We start from the raw sequence: 17,125 nt of genomic DNA, 5'->3' as shown, positions 1-17,125 counted from the left end.
AGGATAGCTGCTGTATATAAACATATGTAGGGTGTGCTGTGGCAGTCCTCCTCATCCATTATCTTTCGTGGATACTTGGAAATGAGATATTTACACATTTTTTAAATTTTCTGACTGATATTAGTTAGACCCATGAAAAAAACCATAGGCACTCTTTACTGCGATTTCTTAAAGCGCTGCTCTTGCCTTTCCATTGCAGTAACTTTTTCTGTTTGGTTGACTGTTTCTATAAAAATAGATCTGAAGCACAATTGATCAAATGAAAGCTGTTGGAAATGAGCCAGTTTGATTAATTAGTTAGCGATTTCCTAGCAGTGTTTTTAATCTAGCAAACACTAGTCAGTCAGTGGCAGAACAGATTGTGGTGTAACTTAATACATGTAATTATACTCTGCATAGATTGTGTTTCTTCAAACAGGCTCCTATTCAAAAATGAAGGCATGTCATAATTGATCAGGTTTTAATCCTTCTACACTGTGGCCTCGTAGATAGACTGTTAGTATACATTTATTACAACATCTGAGAACACTTCACAAAATCAATTTTAATATTAATTATTTAGGTGGCTCGCTAGAAAGAAATCTTCAGGGGGTGATGAATAATATTAATGTAGTCATCAGTTCTGATTGATTCCTTCTGGGCTGACAAAAATGAGCTTTAATTGCTAGTAGCCCCAGGCAAAGTCAGGACACTGCAAGTGTTCCCAAAACAGTTAATTTGAGCTCAGTACTCAGTGATGGATGTTTAGCAGAGGTACCGATGTGGTCTCATTTTGTGCTGGTGTAGCTCGAGAGAGTGAAAGGGAAGGTTTTTATGGATGTTGTTGTATGTCCCGAAGAAGTGGTGGCTCTACTGGGTTGAAGTGATCTTTCACTTACACACGGTCTTCCATTTCCCTTGCAAAACCTGAGCTGTGTAGATGTTTTCATACCAGTATGTGCCTCTGCTGCTTTCTAGTTCTCCGTTACTACCCAGTGCAACCCCTGTGCAGAGATGAGACCTTGCGGTTCTGCAGCCTTCCTGAACCCCGTGCCGGCACCTCAAATAACGAGGAAGCTATAGAAATGTCTCCATTCAGTCTTTCCGTCCTAAAGGCTCCCTTCAGACAAACTGCAGGGAATTATATAGGCAAGCAAGTTATCTTTATGAAGGCTGGGTGATGGGGAAGGAGGAGCACGCTACCCTTTTCTCCGGGGCAAGGTTAGCATTTACAGTAGAGGATGCCATTTACTCGTGAAGAGACCGCAGAACAGATCAACCTTTAATAAAGACCGATGTGTAGGAGGGAGCTCTGAGCAGGGCAGGTCTAGCTGAAAATAGCTTTGTGTCCTTTGCTGTCTTCAGGTGCAAAAAGCCAGTCTGCTGTTTTTCTGCAGGTACCGTCTGTTGAATATGGACCCTCCCCAGCTGGATCCCAGCCCATGCAAAGGATGCACCTTTCTGGGCTTTGGATCTGGCTCAACAATCCCCAGTTCAGACTTTCCTCTGCTTTCTCACCTTTGATTTCATAGCCCTACAGACAGGATTCCCCAAAGTACACTAGGTACCAAGAAGGGAGACATCCCCTCGTCAGATGTTGTCCTTACTGCAAAGTTCATGAAACCTCTCCCAGTCTTGAAGAGGATTTAAAGCAGGTGAGGGAGTTCAAAGGCTACAGCTGCTCCTCCCCACCCCTGTTAGCAACCCCAGTGCTAACTTGCATCCAACTTTGCTGGTAAGTGATAGTCACCTGGCTGTGCACCCCAAGAACAGAAGCATCTGCTTCGCTTCCAGGCAACAGGCTCTGCTGATAGTCAGTCGCAGCACAGCAGAATGTGGTAATAATTCATCTGCATATAAATCAACTGATGCATTTAAAAATCCAGCAGAATAAGTGGATATTTTTTTCCTCCCCCAAAATACATTGTAGATCAAAGCTTAATTAATTTGGGAAATGTTGTGGCTTGCATATGTAGACAAATTTGAAGATCATATTCCCTTCTGGCGATATAATCTATGAGTGAGGTTTTCTGCAATACACTACCCTTTCTTGATTATGCAGCTTTTTCAGAAAAGTCCTATTATTTTTTTCATGTAAATACAACCAGAGGAAGATGGCTTTTGATTTATACACAAATCAATACTCCCTTCTGATTGAACTCGCACTGTGCTGCTGTAATTATATTCATGGATTTTGTGTAGGTGTAAGACAGGAAGCAATTATCAGCCTCAGCCATGAGCGAATATAAAAGAAATCTCACTTTTCTTTGGAACCATAACATTAACGACATTCTCTATCTAACGTCAGCCCCTTTCACATGACTTCTGCTAACTGCACTGTTGTTTAGCTGAGGAAAGAGTAATAGCAGATAGCTGTGATTAAATAACATCTGCATGAATTTAGGGTGCTGCAGTCTTTGGAGCTTTGCCTTGCTGAAGAAAGCCAATGTTTTTAATTTGTATCAAAACAGGTGATGGGTTTAACTCAAGCATTTTCTTTTCTATTGAGCTGAAAGTTAATCACAGCTGTAATTCATTCCTTAGTGATTCTCTGCAATGGCGGGTGTTGCAGGAGCGTTTAAGGAAAGTGTCATCAAGGCAGTTTCACTGGGAAAAGGCATGGTAAAAAAAAGGCATAAATAGTCTGCTTAAGGATGGTCTGAATCATTTTAATTACCAGCACTCAGTCACCGGTGGGCTCTGGAGGCATTGTTACTGTTAAAAAACATATCCGTCACCTGAAGAGTAGTATGCCACGTCTGACATTGAAATGCCTCAGAGTCACCAGGAGGCGATTGCGAGTGCCCAGCTGAAGTCTAAACTTTGTCCCCAAGGTGTATCCACCAACAAGCTCTATCCCTGCCTCTGCTCAGGGGAGAAAATACCTTAGGCATCAGCGAGAGACCCAGTTGGGTTTAGGGGCTCTCAGAGTTCATTGAACTGATTTGCCCCTTCTCTTGTTTTGAAAGGTGCTTTTACAGTGATATTTTATCACAGACTTTGTATCACATCACACTTATTGTATCATAGACTGAAGAGCTTCTATTTATGGCTGTCTGCTGCTTCCACCTCTCAGAGGGCCACTTCCAGCTAGCTTTAAAGCTGATGTGCCTGAAGTGGGATTTTTTTCTTAATGATAGTAATTAACCTCTGAATAGCCAGCTTCACCCTTGCTTATTCCTTTCTGCCAATGCATTTTTGTGTGTGTATAGACATGCCTAACTGTAGAAAATGGGGACCTGCTATTCCATGTATTTGCACTTACTGCGTAGCTCATTTAGTGTGTAAGGCTAGGTATATGCTTACCCTAAGGATGCATTAATTTTTTTTCCCACTTGAGCTGAGATTTTCACATTATAATCCAAATTCCACATTTAGGTGTCAAAGCAGATTGTCAAAATCTTTATTACAATAATAACCATAATGTTCACAAATTTCACTAAAAGAATACTGTTTAAAAGCCGAGAATTTATTTAGGGCTTAAATAAAGGCTCAGAAGATTAACTTCTCCCCCTTTTATAAAGTATTAGCTGGGAAGGCGGGGCTGGTCTCTGTAGCAGGTACTTTAATGTCTTCTGCAGAGACCCTATATACATCTCCACACCTAAGGGACCGATCTATCTTACCCTAAAGTCAATAAGTGACAGCCTGAACCCCAGAGGTCACCAGTACGGCAGCTGCTCACTGGAGTGCCCCGGTGTACGAGCACGTTCAGCTCAGATACGTGCATGTGTGTGTGCTGACATTGCTGTTAAATTTTACAGAACACACGATATGGGGCATATGCTGAGGATGTGGCTTGATGCTGGCAAAGGGGACTAGAGCTGATAACTGAGCTAACATAAAGCTCCTTCAAACAAAGGTAACAAGCTGAATTGTTTTGAGGACAGACAAATGAAAATGGTGAGTTTGTGCTGACTTGGTGCTTGGCATCCCGCAAGCAGACTGGGAATGCTGTCAGGGTGCCATGAAGCCAAGACCAGAGTGACTGCGACCTGCAGCTTTCCTAAGCCCCAGAAGAGCTGAGCTGGCCCTGGGGACATTGAGCCATGGCCAGTGATGGGGATGTACCCCTTGGTCTTCCAGCAGATTCTCAGTGGCTGGGCTGGTTGGCACTGCCGAGATAAATAAAATGCTGCTGAATCCAGATTAGTCAGGCTGTCACTGTAATAAAACACCTTGGGTCTGTGCTGCTTTCACTTGGTTTGAGTGCAGCAGCCGTGGCTGGGAACCACTGGGAGCAGATGCTGACGGATGCTTCGCATCGCTGTGGATTCCAAAATAATCAGCACCTTTTTTTTTTTTGCTACAGAGCAGGCAGCAACATTAAAAAAAAATAAATAAATACACAAGACGAGAGGATGCCTTTCTGTGAGAGCTAATCCCCCCTTGGCCCCTCCTTCGGCTAGCTGGGCTGTTTACCTTTTTATATTTTGGATTTACGCTGCTGGTGGGAATGTACATTCCTCGTGATTTCAAACAGCTGGATTCTGTATTTGAGAGCTCGGGCTCCCAAAGTTCAATCCAGATTTATGCAAAATTTACATAAACATGAACACAAATAAATAAATAAGTACGAAGGCTTTGAAGCACACCCCATGGCTTCCCATCCCTTCTCATTGGAGGGAGTTTCGTTGCTCTTGGGTTTCTGGGTATCCCCAGATTAACTACTGAAAGGCCAGAAAGGCTTGAATGCTGCAGTGTTTGATTTCTGGGAAGGATCCCAACAGCTGGACTCTTCTCCGTGGGATACCATGCCTGGCTTTGGAAAGAGTCCCCAGCATTAGGATCCAAATGGGGCCGGGCAGGAGTGCGTGGGTGTGAGATGCACATGCACAAACACAGAGGGATATATCGGCTTGTGAGTGCACAGCCTAATAACTGGGGGGTTGCTGGTGGGGTTTTTCCTTCTCTCTTTTGGGAAGAGGGAGGGGGAAGGACATATTTCTCCCCCTCACCCTTAGTTCTTGCCTTTCGTCATTCATTGCAATCTTGAGCTTCCTGTATTTGGGTAAATAATGTTATCATCTGTTTCCAAAAATGGGTTGGGACAAATTCTTCTTGGAAGTCCTTCCCACGCAGTTATATTTCGGTGTCCTTTATTTCCCAGGCAGGCGGCGAGACCTCATGGTTAGGCTATATCAGTTTCCCCTCCCCAGCCGTCAGCTGTCTACCGCATTGAGATAGGACCACCTAACGTGATGTGTTGTAACTGCGGAATAATCGTCAGCAGTGTTTTCTGTGCTACAGTGAGGAGGACATGGGTTTTCACTGACAAAGCAGGCTTTGGAAATTGGAAACAATGGCTAAAATAAAGATTTCTGAACTAACAGCAGCAAAAGCAGAGCTTTATTAGCATAAAAGCCCTCAGAATCTGTTTGTAAGTTGTCCCCCTGAGATATAAGAACGGTTGCTCACACGGCAAGAGCCTGACAATTTTTCATGCCACCACATGAGAAACGATAACTCACTCGAGATGTTTTGCCCCCGGGAGAGGGCAAGCCTCCTCCCATCCATCTAAACACGAGCATCTCGCAAAGGACTGGCTTGCCATCTGGAACGCCTGGCTGACCAGAAGAAGAGCCCAAACCCCAGCCTGAAGGGTGTAAGCGGAGTAAGGAGGGCGGCTGTGAGTCGAGCAGATGATTCACCTGGACTCAACCCGCGGTTGCCTCCCCCGGGGAAGAACGTGGCACCAGGGTCGGGGCCACCTCGCCCGCTCTTCCAGTAGGACAGATAGACATCGGCTTTGGCCAGGGCGAGCGTGAAACCGGCCCACGGCAGAGGCCAAAGAGCAGCTTCTCCTCACGGTTGTTGGAAGGGGCCAACCCTTCCACCGGCCATTCGCACCTCTCCCACCTCCCATCATTTTCACCAGCTGCTCTCCACACAGCTGGTCGTAACGGTGCCTAGAAGGCTGTTTGGGCTGCTCCGGTGGTAGTAATTTTCCCTTGAGGAGCTGTTAAATGAGTCACTGGAGGGAGAGCGAGCGTGCTGCTGTGTGTCTGAGCCAGACGTGTCAGGTTCCTTGAAACCGGGGGCTGCGAGCGGTCATCTTGCAAGGCAAAACACAAGCCATGCTGCTCCGATGTTCTCCCGTTCGTTCAAAGCAGAAAAGCTCTGCAATGCAAGCGTGAGGGTGCTTAAATATTTTAGCTTAATTAGTTTAGCTAGGCTGTGGGGGACATCCAACAACAAGCAAAGAGTTAAAAATATTTTTTCTCCCATTTTCCCGGCTGGGTGTTGCCTTCTTATCATAGCCACGAGAAGGAGACCTGCTAAAGGCCTTGGCTTCGTCATGGTGAGTAACAGACATGGGCCGTGGATGAGCAAAGCTCCCTGGCTGAGAGTGCAGGGCAGGGCGGCGAGATCACAGGTTTCACACTCATCCTCCTTCGGGAGTCATGAAGAGCTGTGTGTGGAGAGCTGGCCTCGGCTGGTTTGGCTGCAAGCGTCTATGGAAGCTCCTATTAGCAGCAAACTCTGTAATACATCCTTAATGACCATAATTATCATAATTAACAAGATTACAGGTGATCTTAGGCTCTGTGTCTGCACAAATTGCAGGTACATTGGGGGTAGCTAAAATTCTTGGACTGTGTGAGCACAGGACATCTTGGAAGGTCAGAGTGTGGGGCAGCACAGCAGAGAGAGGGAGAAGAGCCTTCGAAAGAGTAGCAATATTACTGAAAAAAGGGTTTTTTTGTTAGTTGTTGCTAAAAAATAAACTAAAAGTGCAGTGGAGAAATTGGTGAGCTGATGCTGTGAGTGTGGCTTAGGAAGGACCCTCATGCTTGATTTGTGGTGAGATGTTTTACCATGGAAAGGAACAGCTTCTCTGCTGCAGAGGGTCAGGTTTCTTAGCCAGCAAGTCAGAAGAGAAGGAGGAAGGATTGGAGAAGGGACATCTCCACCCGCTTGAATCTCTGCTTTTGATGAGGATCATACCTCCAGCTGGCCGTGTTTCAGATCTCCAATAAAAGTGTCATGCTGGTATCATCCGAATGGCAGGCTCAGGTTCTCCAGCTACGCCCTCCCAAGGTGTTTCAGCCGCAGGCTGTGTAAGATGTGTGGGAATAAGTGCGAATGAAAGTAACTTGTTCTCATTTTCTCTCTTTCCTGCCTGTTTGCAATTTTGATTGGATGGCAGTGCTTAGCGAAAACAACTCAGCCTCTGTGAGGGATGGTAAGCTTCAGAATAGGGCATAAAACCAGCTGATATTTTAAGACAGATGATTAAAATAGACATCTGCAGGGCTCGAAGAGTACAGCTGCTTAATGCAGCTTTGAGAGTTGAATCAGCAGATTCAGGTACAGACGCTGTCCTAATGCATTTCAACTCTCCATGTTATTTTGATGCACACATGGTAATGTACATTGAGATGGTGTACCGGGGCTCACATAAATTACACTGTCGATCACAGGATACTTGGTGCTTCTTTCAGATATAGTGCGTGGGGTCAGGAGGCTGGTGTTGTGTGCCAGGGATCTGTCATGCTTTATTTTCACATGTCAGAGGAGCTAAAGACATGTAGTGCATCCCAGAGCACCCTTCCTCTGTCCCTCCAGCCCCCTGCAAAGGAGACACGTAGCCTGCCGGGGTGGAAGAGTTTGGATCCTACTAAACTATATTTTTCAAGAGAGGATGAATCTAAAGATTTGAAACCAGATGGGAAATGTTAAGTGGCAGAAGCATATGAAGGTGTTTGCTTAGCCAGGAGGGCTCCTTTCGTATTTGGAAATTTTTGCGCCATGAAAGAAAAGCAGACTCCTCAGTAGTGTTCGGGACTAACCTCACCATCCACAAACGCATCCACAGAGAGCCAGATCCCATGGATTGTCTCATGTCTCTTGACAGAAGAGAGGATAATTATTTCTTATTTCTGCAGAGAGCTGCAGTGGATTTATACTGGGGGGTTCCCCAGGAGCACTCGTGTTGGGGATGCGGTGTTACACTGCGCAGAAGCGCTGTGCCTCCAGCCCTTTGAAACCGGCTTTTTGTTCTGCCCTGGCTGGTTGCGGTGGCAGGTGAAAGGGGGACTTAATACACTGTAATGTGAATTCCTAACGCTCCGCTTTGCATCCTTATCAAAATCAGCAAGAAGACTGCCTGCCCAGTCTGTCATCCAGGAGGAAGTCTCTCCATTGAGAGCCTCATGCTTTGACCCGCATTGTGAAAAGGTAAATTACGTTCCCATAAAGAACCATCTTGATAAGCTGGCTCAAAGAAGCCATGTGTGTGCTTTGTAAACCACGCTGATTAGCTTTCCTTTTAAAGTGGAGCTGAGTCCCTGGGGTTGGTCCTGTCTAACATAGGTGGTTATTCAATACACTGGAAAGTGATTGTCCCATAATTAAAGTAATTTCAGGGTTTACGGTTACTGACCTCTGCCTGGACACTGGAGGGTGGAACTGCCTGCCTGTGGGCTGGCTGAATAACTGGAGCTGCCTTTCCATGCTGGAGCGTGCAAACCCATCTGCTGTCTAAGGCAGCATGAATTTTAGCTGTCCCACCATATTATGTCTGCGCTCGGCGAACCTTTCTAACAGGATCCTGCCAAGCAGGGCTGTTTCTGCATCATCCCCTACCCCTTTTGCTTCAGCTAGCTCCAGAGGTTGGCTAAATAGCAATGTATTTCTTTAATAAAGAAAGAAAAGTGGTGCGAGCGGCTGCTGGTGAGAGTGCAGCGGCTCCAGGATCATTCACCAAGGAGCTAGAGATGGCTGCAACTCCTATGGATGCAGCTGAACTGATTTTTTAACCATCCACTATGGGTGCTGCTCACAGCGTGGCCACAGCAGCAGGGATTGGGAAACCTTCCCGGGAGAAGGAGAAAAAGCTGTGGCCACCAGCAAGTCCCTGGGCTAGGTAGTCGGAAGGTAAGCCCAGTGTGCCTGTCATCAAAAGGTGCCTTTTGTTTCCTTGAGGGCACCACGGTTGCTTGCTGACATTTTGGGTTGTATTCTGGACAACCTTTAACCTTCAGGCCTGCTAAAGATTTGTGGGAATCGGGAGTTTCCTCCTAAAAAAGTCTGGACTTCGCAACCGGACTGTCTGCCATCAACAGCCGTATTTGCTCTGGTTTGGAGACCTCTGTCCCGCGGGGTGACTGCTCTCAGGGTTTGCTGACTCCCTCGGATATAAACATTTGGGGCAGGGGCATTGGCCCCTTGCGGGTAGGGGAAACCAGAGGGCACAAGTGGGTGCTGGGGGTGCAGCAGAAGGGGCAGCGGTGGGTGGGCAGCCTGGGGACCTGGGCTCAGCAGAAGAACTTCCCTGGGCACAAGGCACCTTCTCCCTGGGAGATACGCCCCTACAGACATTTTCCATGTACGACCCGGCTTTCTGTGCCATGTGCTAGAGGCAACCTCTTCCCGTCTAGCTGTCACCTTTTGAAGGTTAGCATTTGATATTCTGTCTTGGGCTTTCATTGTCACTGCCTTATTTTTGAACTCTCCGTCTTCTGTTTAGAAACAGGTTTTCTGTTAGAGCTTCAGCTACAAGGGCTTCAAGGCACAGTTGAACTTTGCTGTAAAAAATTTCCCGCTTTTCCCCCCACCCCTTTTTTACTTAGGATCTCTTGTCTTTACCCCAGTGAGTATTAACTAGGAGTCTTAATATAATTGTGCCTATTTCCGTAAACAATTTTGAACAAAAGGGAATGGTATCCGCCATTGCAGTTATATAAGAATGTGGATTTCTAAATATTTACTAAATTAGCAAACAAGCCAAAAAAGAAAAAATTCCCCAAGAGAGACAGACTGGCAGTGATATCAGCTAATGCTAAGTGTTTTGCTGGAGCAAACGTACTCATATAGCCTTGGGGATAATTAGTATCTGTAACAGGATCTGACAAATGCAATGCTGACGGCAGAGGTACCCCAGCTTATATCACTTACTGCCAGAAACACCAACTCAGGGACAGAGCTAGGATCACGCTCCTGCAGAAACGCCTGGTAAGGCCTTGTTGCAGAGTAGCTGAACACTCTACAAGTGCTAACGAAGTTAATTCAGGCCTCCAAAAAGCATTGCTCGATTCACCCTACTTTGCAGAGGGTGGGCTGGTAGCTGCTTGGCGTTGTTGAGCCAGAAAGGCGAAGGAAGCCACAGGGCAGCGGTGGGAGATCTCCCAGCCCTGGCTGATAGTGCCCTGCAGTAACCATCAGATCAGGGTTTCCTTTCTCCGAAATCCTTACGTTTTCCTAACTTATTACCTTATACACATGAGACTTTGTATAAAATTGAAAAGGGACCAAGCTCGCAATAACTGAAATTAAGGTAGCAAAAGAAAAACCCAGGAGAAGTGAAAAATGAAACAATGATAAATCAAGCCTGGAACAAAAGTCAGTTTTATAGAGGTCCAAAGGGAGACACAGTTACACGATTTGGTGCAGTGTAATTAATCAGCAGCGTGGATGGAAACTCCACTGAAAAGCTAATGCTACCCACACATGGCCCACCCACTCCCTCCCTTCCCCGTGATTCCCCAAAGGGAAAGTCCAGCCTGCCCTCATCCCAGGGTTGCAGAGTGGAAGCTGAGGGCTGGGGGCCATGGCTCATGGTGGGAATTAGCTGCTCCTGGATGTTTCTTGGTTTCCGTTGTACTGTTGCGTTGTGGCAGGGGAGGAAGGAGCTCACTCCTTCCTTCTGACTGACTCAGACCAGTCCTGGTCTTGGGGTTTATTGCTTGAGGAATTAAAAATTCAGTGGAAACTTTTGGACCCTGAAGTGAACTCTGTGCCTGCACGGTTCCCTGCCGTTTCATAATAACAATATTACATGGCATTGCCATGTACCGGGAAAAATCTGACTATGATCTGCTACTTACAGAGCATCCAACATTAGCAGTTGTTCTGCCCCCATTGCCTCTATTTAGTTGCAGTTATCGCTATTAACAAAACAAAACAACAAACCAGGAGCAAAATGCTGCTTTGCAAAAGTCCTAAGAGCCGTAGGAGTAACCGTCATGTTTCCTGAAACTCTGTGGCCATCTGGGGGGAAACTGGTTCACGTCAGGATCTTGGGATAGATTGAACTGTGAAATTTTGCAGGGTGACTCCACCTTGGATCCTCGGATCTGTCTTGTACCCCGGCCCCTGCCCCTTTCTGGTGCTGGGCTGCCTGGGGGCTACGAGACCTGGTTCTTGACTTCATGGGTAAGGGCTGATGGTTTTGTAGGTTGCTTGGACAGTGACCTTGGTGAAGGGTTGTTTTGGTAGCAAAGCTGGAAGGATGTGTTCACAGCACAGTTGTTAGCCACACAACTCAATCAAGGTCTGCAATGACCATCTGTACAGGGAGGGGATATCTAATTTCCTCGCTCACCATCTTTTTCCACCTCATCAGGTGTCTGTGGTTTTGACCACAGTTATGCTTGGAAAATATAGGAAAATGTGGCTATGTGGTTCATCTGGATTAATATAGACCCTTGAGAAATCACCTCTGAAAAGGCAGCCACAGTGATGGTGGCTGCCTTCTCAGTCCAGGCTAGGTTAGTCAGTCCTCACCCACACCCGGCACATCCCAAACCCACAGAGACAACCCCTGTATCTCTCTTTTTGAGACTCATTTTGCTTCTGAACAGTCATTCCTATGTCAGTGGTTAATCCTAAACCCTCTTGGTATTCCCCTCTTGGCTTTATTACTTCTTTCTTTTCCAGTTGAGTTTAATCAGTGGCCTAAAATGAACTGTACCTACGGCATTATCTCACTTCCTAATCAACAGCATCCAGCGCTGCCACATCCTGACAGACAGACTTTCCTGCTGGGGACAGCCCCAGCTCTCGTACGGGCTGTGTTGCAGCTCTTTTCTTCAGAGAGAAAATGCGAGGCTGCCAGCAGAACCCAGTTTTAAAGCAGAGCTGCCAAAAGATAGGGTGCTATGGGGAGGAAAATGAAATATTGCTTGCCTCTGCCTTTGCGCAGCTGCTGTTTTCTAGGATGTGTTGACTTAGGAAAGTCTTTCTTTGTGTAGTCCTCTTTCAGATGTTGCTTAAGTGCAAATATGGGCTGTTAGTTCAAATTTAGTAACAATCAGGATTGATGGAAAATCTCATACTAGGATGCGACAAAGAAATTCAATTACATACATACACTTGATTTCTATGCTAATAAGACTTACAGTATTGCTAAAGGAACTGCATTCTTGACTACAGTGGCAGCTGGGTTTTGTCACTGAATACTGTGTTGGCAGCATACTAATGACTCATTTCTGACTGCCGACAGCTTCTCGAGTGACTTTGTACAGTGATTTAAAGCCTGGTGCCAAGCCCGCGGGAGTCATTGCACCAGACCTGGGACCCATTTGAAGTCAGCGGGACTTCAATGGGGAGTGCAACAGGGCCAGGCTTTGGGCTAACAAACACTGCAATCGACTTCAGCAAGGCTGGGATCAGGCAGATAACCTGAATTCGCTTTCTCACCTGAGAAAGAGGTGATGTTACAAATAGCCTGCATTCATGTTTGCAGCTGGGTTGAAAATGGTGCTTTTTTTTCTTTTTTTTTTTTGTGAGGGCAGGAAACGGGAAATTGAAAGAGGTTATTGTATTTAAGTTGCAAACAGTGAAATAGTGCAATTCTCCAAAACCCTCTTTTTCTTCTAAGAAGACATAAAGACGATGACATGGGTGGCCATAGAGTCCTCCCCATCCTGGACTTGCCATTTTATCCAGTGTACCATGTGCAAGCGCGGTAAGGTGGAGGTGAGATGGTAACATTACCTTACTTGTGCTCACAAGGAGTCAGTACACATACAGGGGTTGAGGGGAAGGCATGTCAGCAACTGCTACTTGGCTGGATTTTGCCTCCTGGCCCCTTCCTGGGGCAGAAGTCTGGCGATGTCTCTGTCCTCTCAATACTCACAGTCCATAACTACACCTTCTCATTCACTAAAGGACAAAATGGAGCCCTGGTATGAGTAGATGCAACTCCCTGGCAGCCAGCTTACACCTCAAAGGGACACAACCATGAGATTGGAGCAAGATGTTCCAGTCAAATGTAAGTGTGCTTTTTATTTAAATGGTAATTAATACACCAACCTAACTCTGCATCCAGCTGCCTTGGCGGTACAAAGCAGCAATAACAACAAAATGAGGCCAGCACCACCTGCAATTCTGAGAGTAACGTGTAGTTTGAAGGAGAGATGTCTCTGTATATTCCTTTTCTTGGTATATTCTTATGCATCTCTTTTAAGGGGGAGAAAAGTCTGCGCATAAATGCCTGTGAGACAGTGGGCAGCTCGAGTTCTCTTGCGCTTTCAAAAAGAATTGGATTTTGGGTCCCAAAAGTTTATAGTTTGGTAATAACGGGATTTGTGGCGGCAGTGGTTTTTTGTACCATAACATGGATATTCATTCTCTTTCCTGAGGAGTGTAGAAAAAAACTTCCAAAGCGTATTTATTTCCCACCTGTATATATGCTGAGAAGTAATTTATTCAAGACCTGGACTCAGATAACTTTTTTTTTTCATGGTACATGGGAGGCTTACTGCTAATTTTTGCATCTGATTCTCACCTGGTGTAAATACAGCAGCCTGGTGACTTCTAGAGCTGAACTGATGCAAACCAGTGGGCAGTCTGTCCCTGAGATACGCCCTGTCTCTTTAGCATGGTTCATGTTGCATTAGTTAACTGTCCTGGGGCTGGATCTTACTTGTATCTTGCACGGCTAAGGTAAAACATGTGTTGATGCAGAAGATAAATGCGTGGCAGCACCCAGTATTTGCGAGGTGCCTATGAAATAACTCCTCTCCCTGGAAAGCTCTCACCCTGGCAGCGCATCCCCACCGCCGCTTCGGTCTGCTCGTCTCCAGTGGCATCGGAGAATATCCTCACTCGACGCCGAAGCGAAGGTCTCCGGTGCAGAGACGATTTTGGAGGGAGCGGCGGGCGCGGATCAAAGCGGTGCCGGCGAGCGCCGGCTGCCATCTGCTTCTGCCGGGGCTGCGGCATCAGCTGCCCGGGAGACAGCGCCGGCACTCCTGTTCAAGGCGAGCACAGGCTTTTGTTTCCGAAAGCAAACAACCTTATCTTGAGGAAACTCTGTTTCGCACAGTTATTTGAACCAAATAGGAAGTCTGTGGGTTTTTTACTTTGGTGTTAAAATGAGAATTTTTGGCTGTTTTTCCAGATGCTCAATGCATTAGTGAAATCTAGAAGCTTACCATTTTTAAAAAAAATATATTTTCCACTAGGATCACGCTGTTCCATTATATTTACATACTTGTAATTATGTGTACTTATATTGTCCTCTCTCTATATACGCACATATAATTATACTGGTGTATAGATATATATATATACACTTGTACTTATTCATACTAATAGACAGACCGGCAGTATTTACTCCGTTACATTAAAGCTAGTCACATAGGAAATCCGTAGGCACAGAACATCTCTGCAGGTTCATAACTCACACCGATAAAAGGAAACAAAGAGGAAGGGAGAAGGCAAAAGGAAGGCAAAAAAACCCAAAACAAAACCCCAGACATTTCTGGACGAAATCTGTTGCCTTCAACAAAAGGCGCCAGGGCTGCGAGGGTGACTCAGAGGAAAGCCGCGGTAGACAAGGCTTTGGCTCAGAGCGGATAACCAGGCTGAGACAGGCGGGAGTGGACTGGAAATGTCCGGAGGCAAGATGAGCGCAGCGCTATGGCAAAAATTGGCTCCCCTGGAGCCATGGGGGACCATGGGGGTGTCTCCTCAGGGGGGGCCTGGGGGTGCAGGAAATAAATCTTACATGTTGGAGAGGGGGAATTTCCAAAGAACGGTTTTCTTCCTATTGCAGAAAGGTGGCTTTGCACCTTCCCCAGCTCGGGCCGTAGGCTAAAAGCTACTGCTGAAGGCACAGAAGACAGGATTAGGTGTGACAGGGGTGTCAATGGTTTGCATAGCTTGAAAAGTGCAGTGCAGAGCTTCAGGGAGTAAAACTAAACACAGAAAATAACCGCAGAAACTTCATTTTTTTTTTTTAATTCCTGGCAATTTTCCAGTGGATCCTTTTGCATTTTGGCTTCATTAGCTGTTAAAGCTAATTTTCCATTAACCTGAGTCAAAATTGTTGCAGGATAACTACAGGCTCAGAAAGTCAGTTCTGCTGGTCTGTGTTTGTGGTATTCTCATATCTCAGTAGATTACAAAAATGCCTTCTTTTCTGGTGTTTCTCTGCAGAAAGGTTTGGGAGTCATTGCAATCCAACAGCAATTGCTCTTCCTTCTCCAACACATCTGGAGATCAGTCATGCCCTCTAAGCACCTGTATTCCACAAAAACAACAGTAAAATCATGGCTTCTCAATTTGAACATTAGTATTTTAGGGCAGGGCTGGTAATGTGTTTGCTCAATGCTTCTGTTACAAACCTCTGTTGTAAACTGCTGATGGCGGTGCCAGATATACCCATCAGACATGAAATTTTTCATGTTGAGTGCCTGTCTGAAGCTGATTTTTCATTTTTAAATTGCTGCCAAAGTAGTTCCACTGTTTTCAAGAATGGAGCCAGAGAGGAACGGATAATTTCGTCTGCGTTAAAACATCCTGGCGGAATTGTACACTTGCGCAGGTAAGGCACATGGAGACCCACCACCGGCCTCACCAACGTACCCAGGGAGCCGCACCAGTGTCTGGCACTGGAGGGTCCTTCTACTGCTGGCAAACACCAGAGGAACCCAGATACGTGCCAGCACAAAGCGTCTCGCCCCGGCTCTGCGTACGAGCGAGAGGATGTCAAACACGCTGCTGCCAGCTCTCCCGTCAGCTCAAGTGGCAGAGCTCCCTTCATCTGAGCCCTCGACTCCCCCCTGGAAGGTGTCCCTGCAACCACGCCTGGCACAATTTGTGGCCTGGGGAGGGGCTGGATTCCTGTTTTTTGACCCCAGAAACTGACAAGCGGTTGCATTTTAAGAGTGCCAGGTTTGCAAAGCCTGGGTAGCCTTGCTGCAGCCCCCTGGGACACTCTGACAGAGCCTTTAATTACTCGGTCACGCAGTGTTTTCCCCTCACAGGACTCCTGTGTCTTTCAGGGCTCAGGATGGCCGGTGCTTTTCTAATGAACAGCTGTTCAATATTTGGTTTTCTCCTCCTTTCGCAGCGTGTGGTTCTAGGGACATTATTCAAGCCCTGCTATGAATACAGAATTATTCATTTCTTTGTAAGCTTGTTTTTTTCGCAGTGCTCCTTGCTTAATACCTCTGTGCTTCACAAATTTAATTTTGCAAGACTCAGGTGAAGGCGGGGGAGAGGAGAAACAAAGAATAAGGCAAAAAATCCCATTCCACTCATGTGAGGGGACTTGATTTCAGATGTGTGCCTGGCAAAGTAAATATACAGATAAATCTGAACAGTTAGCTGCTTATCTAAGTGTAAATCTGGGGGGGAACAGCATGCACCAGGGTGCACGTGCTGGCAGCAGGAGGGCTGCATGCGACCAAGGCATTGATGGGTGAGCTTCCCCTCAGGTGGGATGCCTGCTGCTCCTCGAGGTGATGATGGGAGGTTTCCAGCTCCGTTTACCTGCTCTCTTCCTGCTTGTAAACCTGACACTTTTTAGCCAATTCCAGATTTTCACAAGGGTGAGAAGGAAGGAGGTGACAACCATAATACGTTCAGTAACTTCGGGCTGCACTTGCGGTGCAGGCTAATAAAGTCAATGGTATTTGAAGTTGTGTGCTGGGAACACTTGGATTAGGCTGTTCAAAACAGGCTGTTTAACTTAATCTACTCATTGTCACCGAGCTTTAAAATTAACAAGTCCTCGCAGTTCGCAAAACTGATTTGGAAGTGTTTTAATTTTGTTTTGGCCGGGGTCCAAGAACTGTTTGAAGGGTGGAGGTGCAGAGAGCGATGCTGACTGACTCCAGGTGGCTGCTGTGCAAATTAAGCTCCTGAAGGTAGATCAGGTCACCGGCAGTAGCTGGCAATCGCTTAACATGGGTATGACTTAGATCTGTTTTTCAGAGTTTCTTCAAACAAAGCAAACACATGTCGATTCCAGCAAGTTTGCGGTATGAGGCTGCAGACACTCACAGGTCTTCATGCATTCACTCACTTGGTCTTCACAGATAAGATCTGCCTTCAGGAATTCCGGGTCCCTGAAACCAGGGGAAAAGTTTGGAGCAAGAAAGGCTTATCCTTGGTGCAGGAGGAGGATCAG

The sequence above is a fragment of the Haliaeetus leucocephalus genome, unplaced genomic scaffold (assembly GCF_000737465.1).
Source record: "Haliaeetus leucocephalus isolate CR32 unplaced genomic scaffold, Haliaeetus_leucocephalus-4.0 Scaffold151, whole genome shotgun sequence".
Classification (NCBI taxonomy): Eukaryota; Metazoa; Chordata; class Aves; order Accipitriformes; family Accipitridae; genus Haliaeetus; species Haliaeetus leucocephalus.
The sequence above is the reverse complement of the archived record's forward strand: the minus strand, read 5'-3'. Positions refer to the sequence as shown.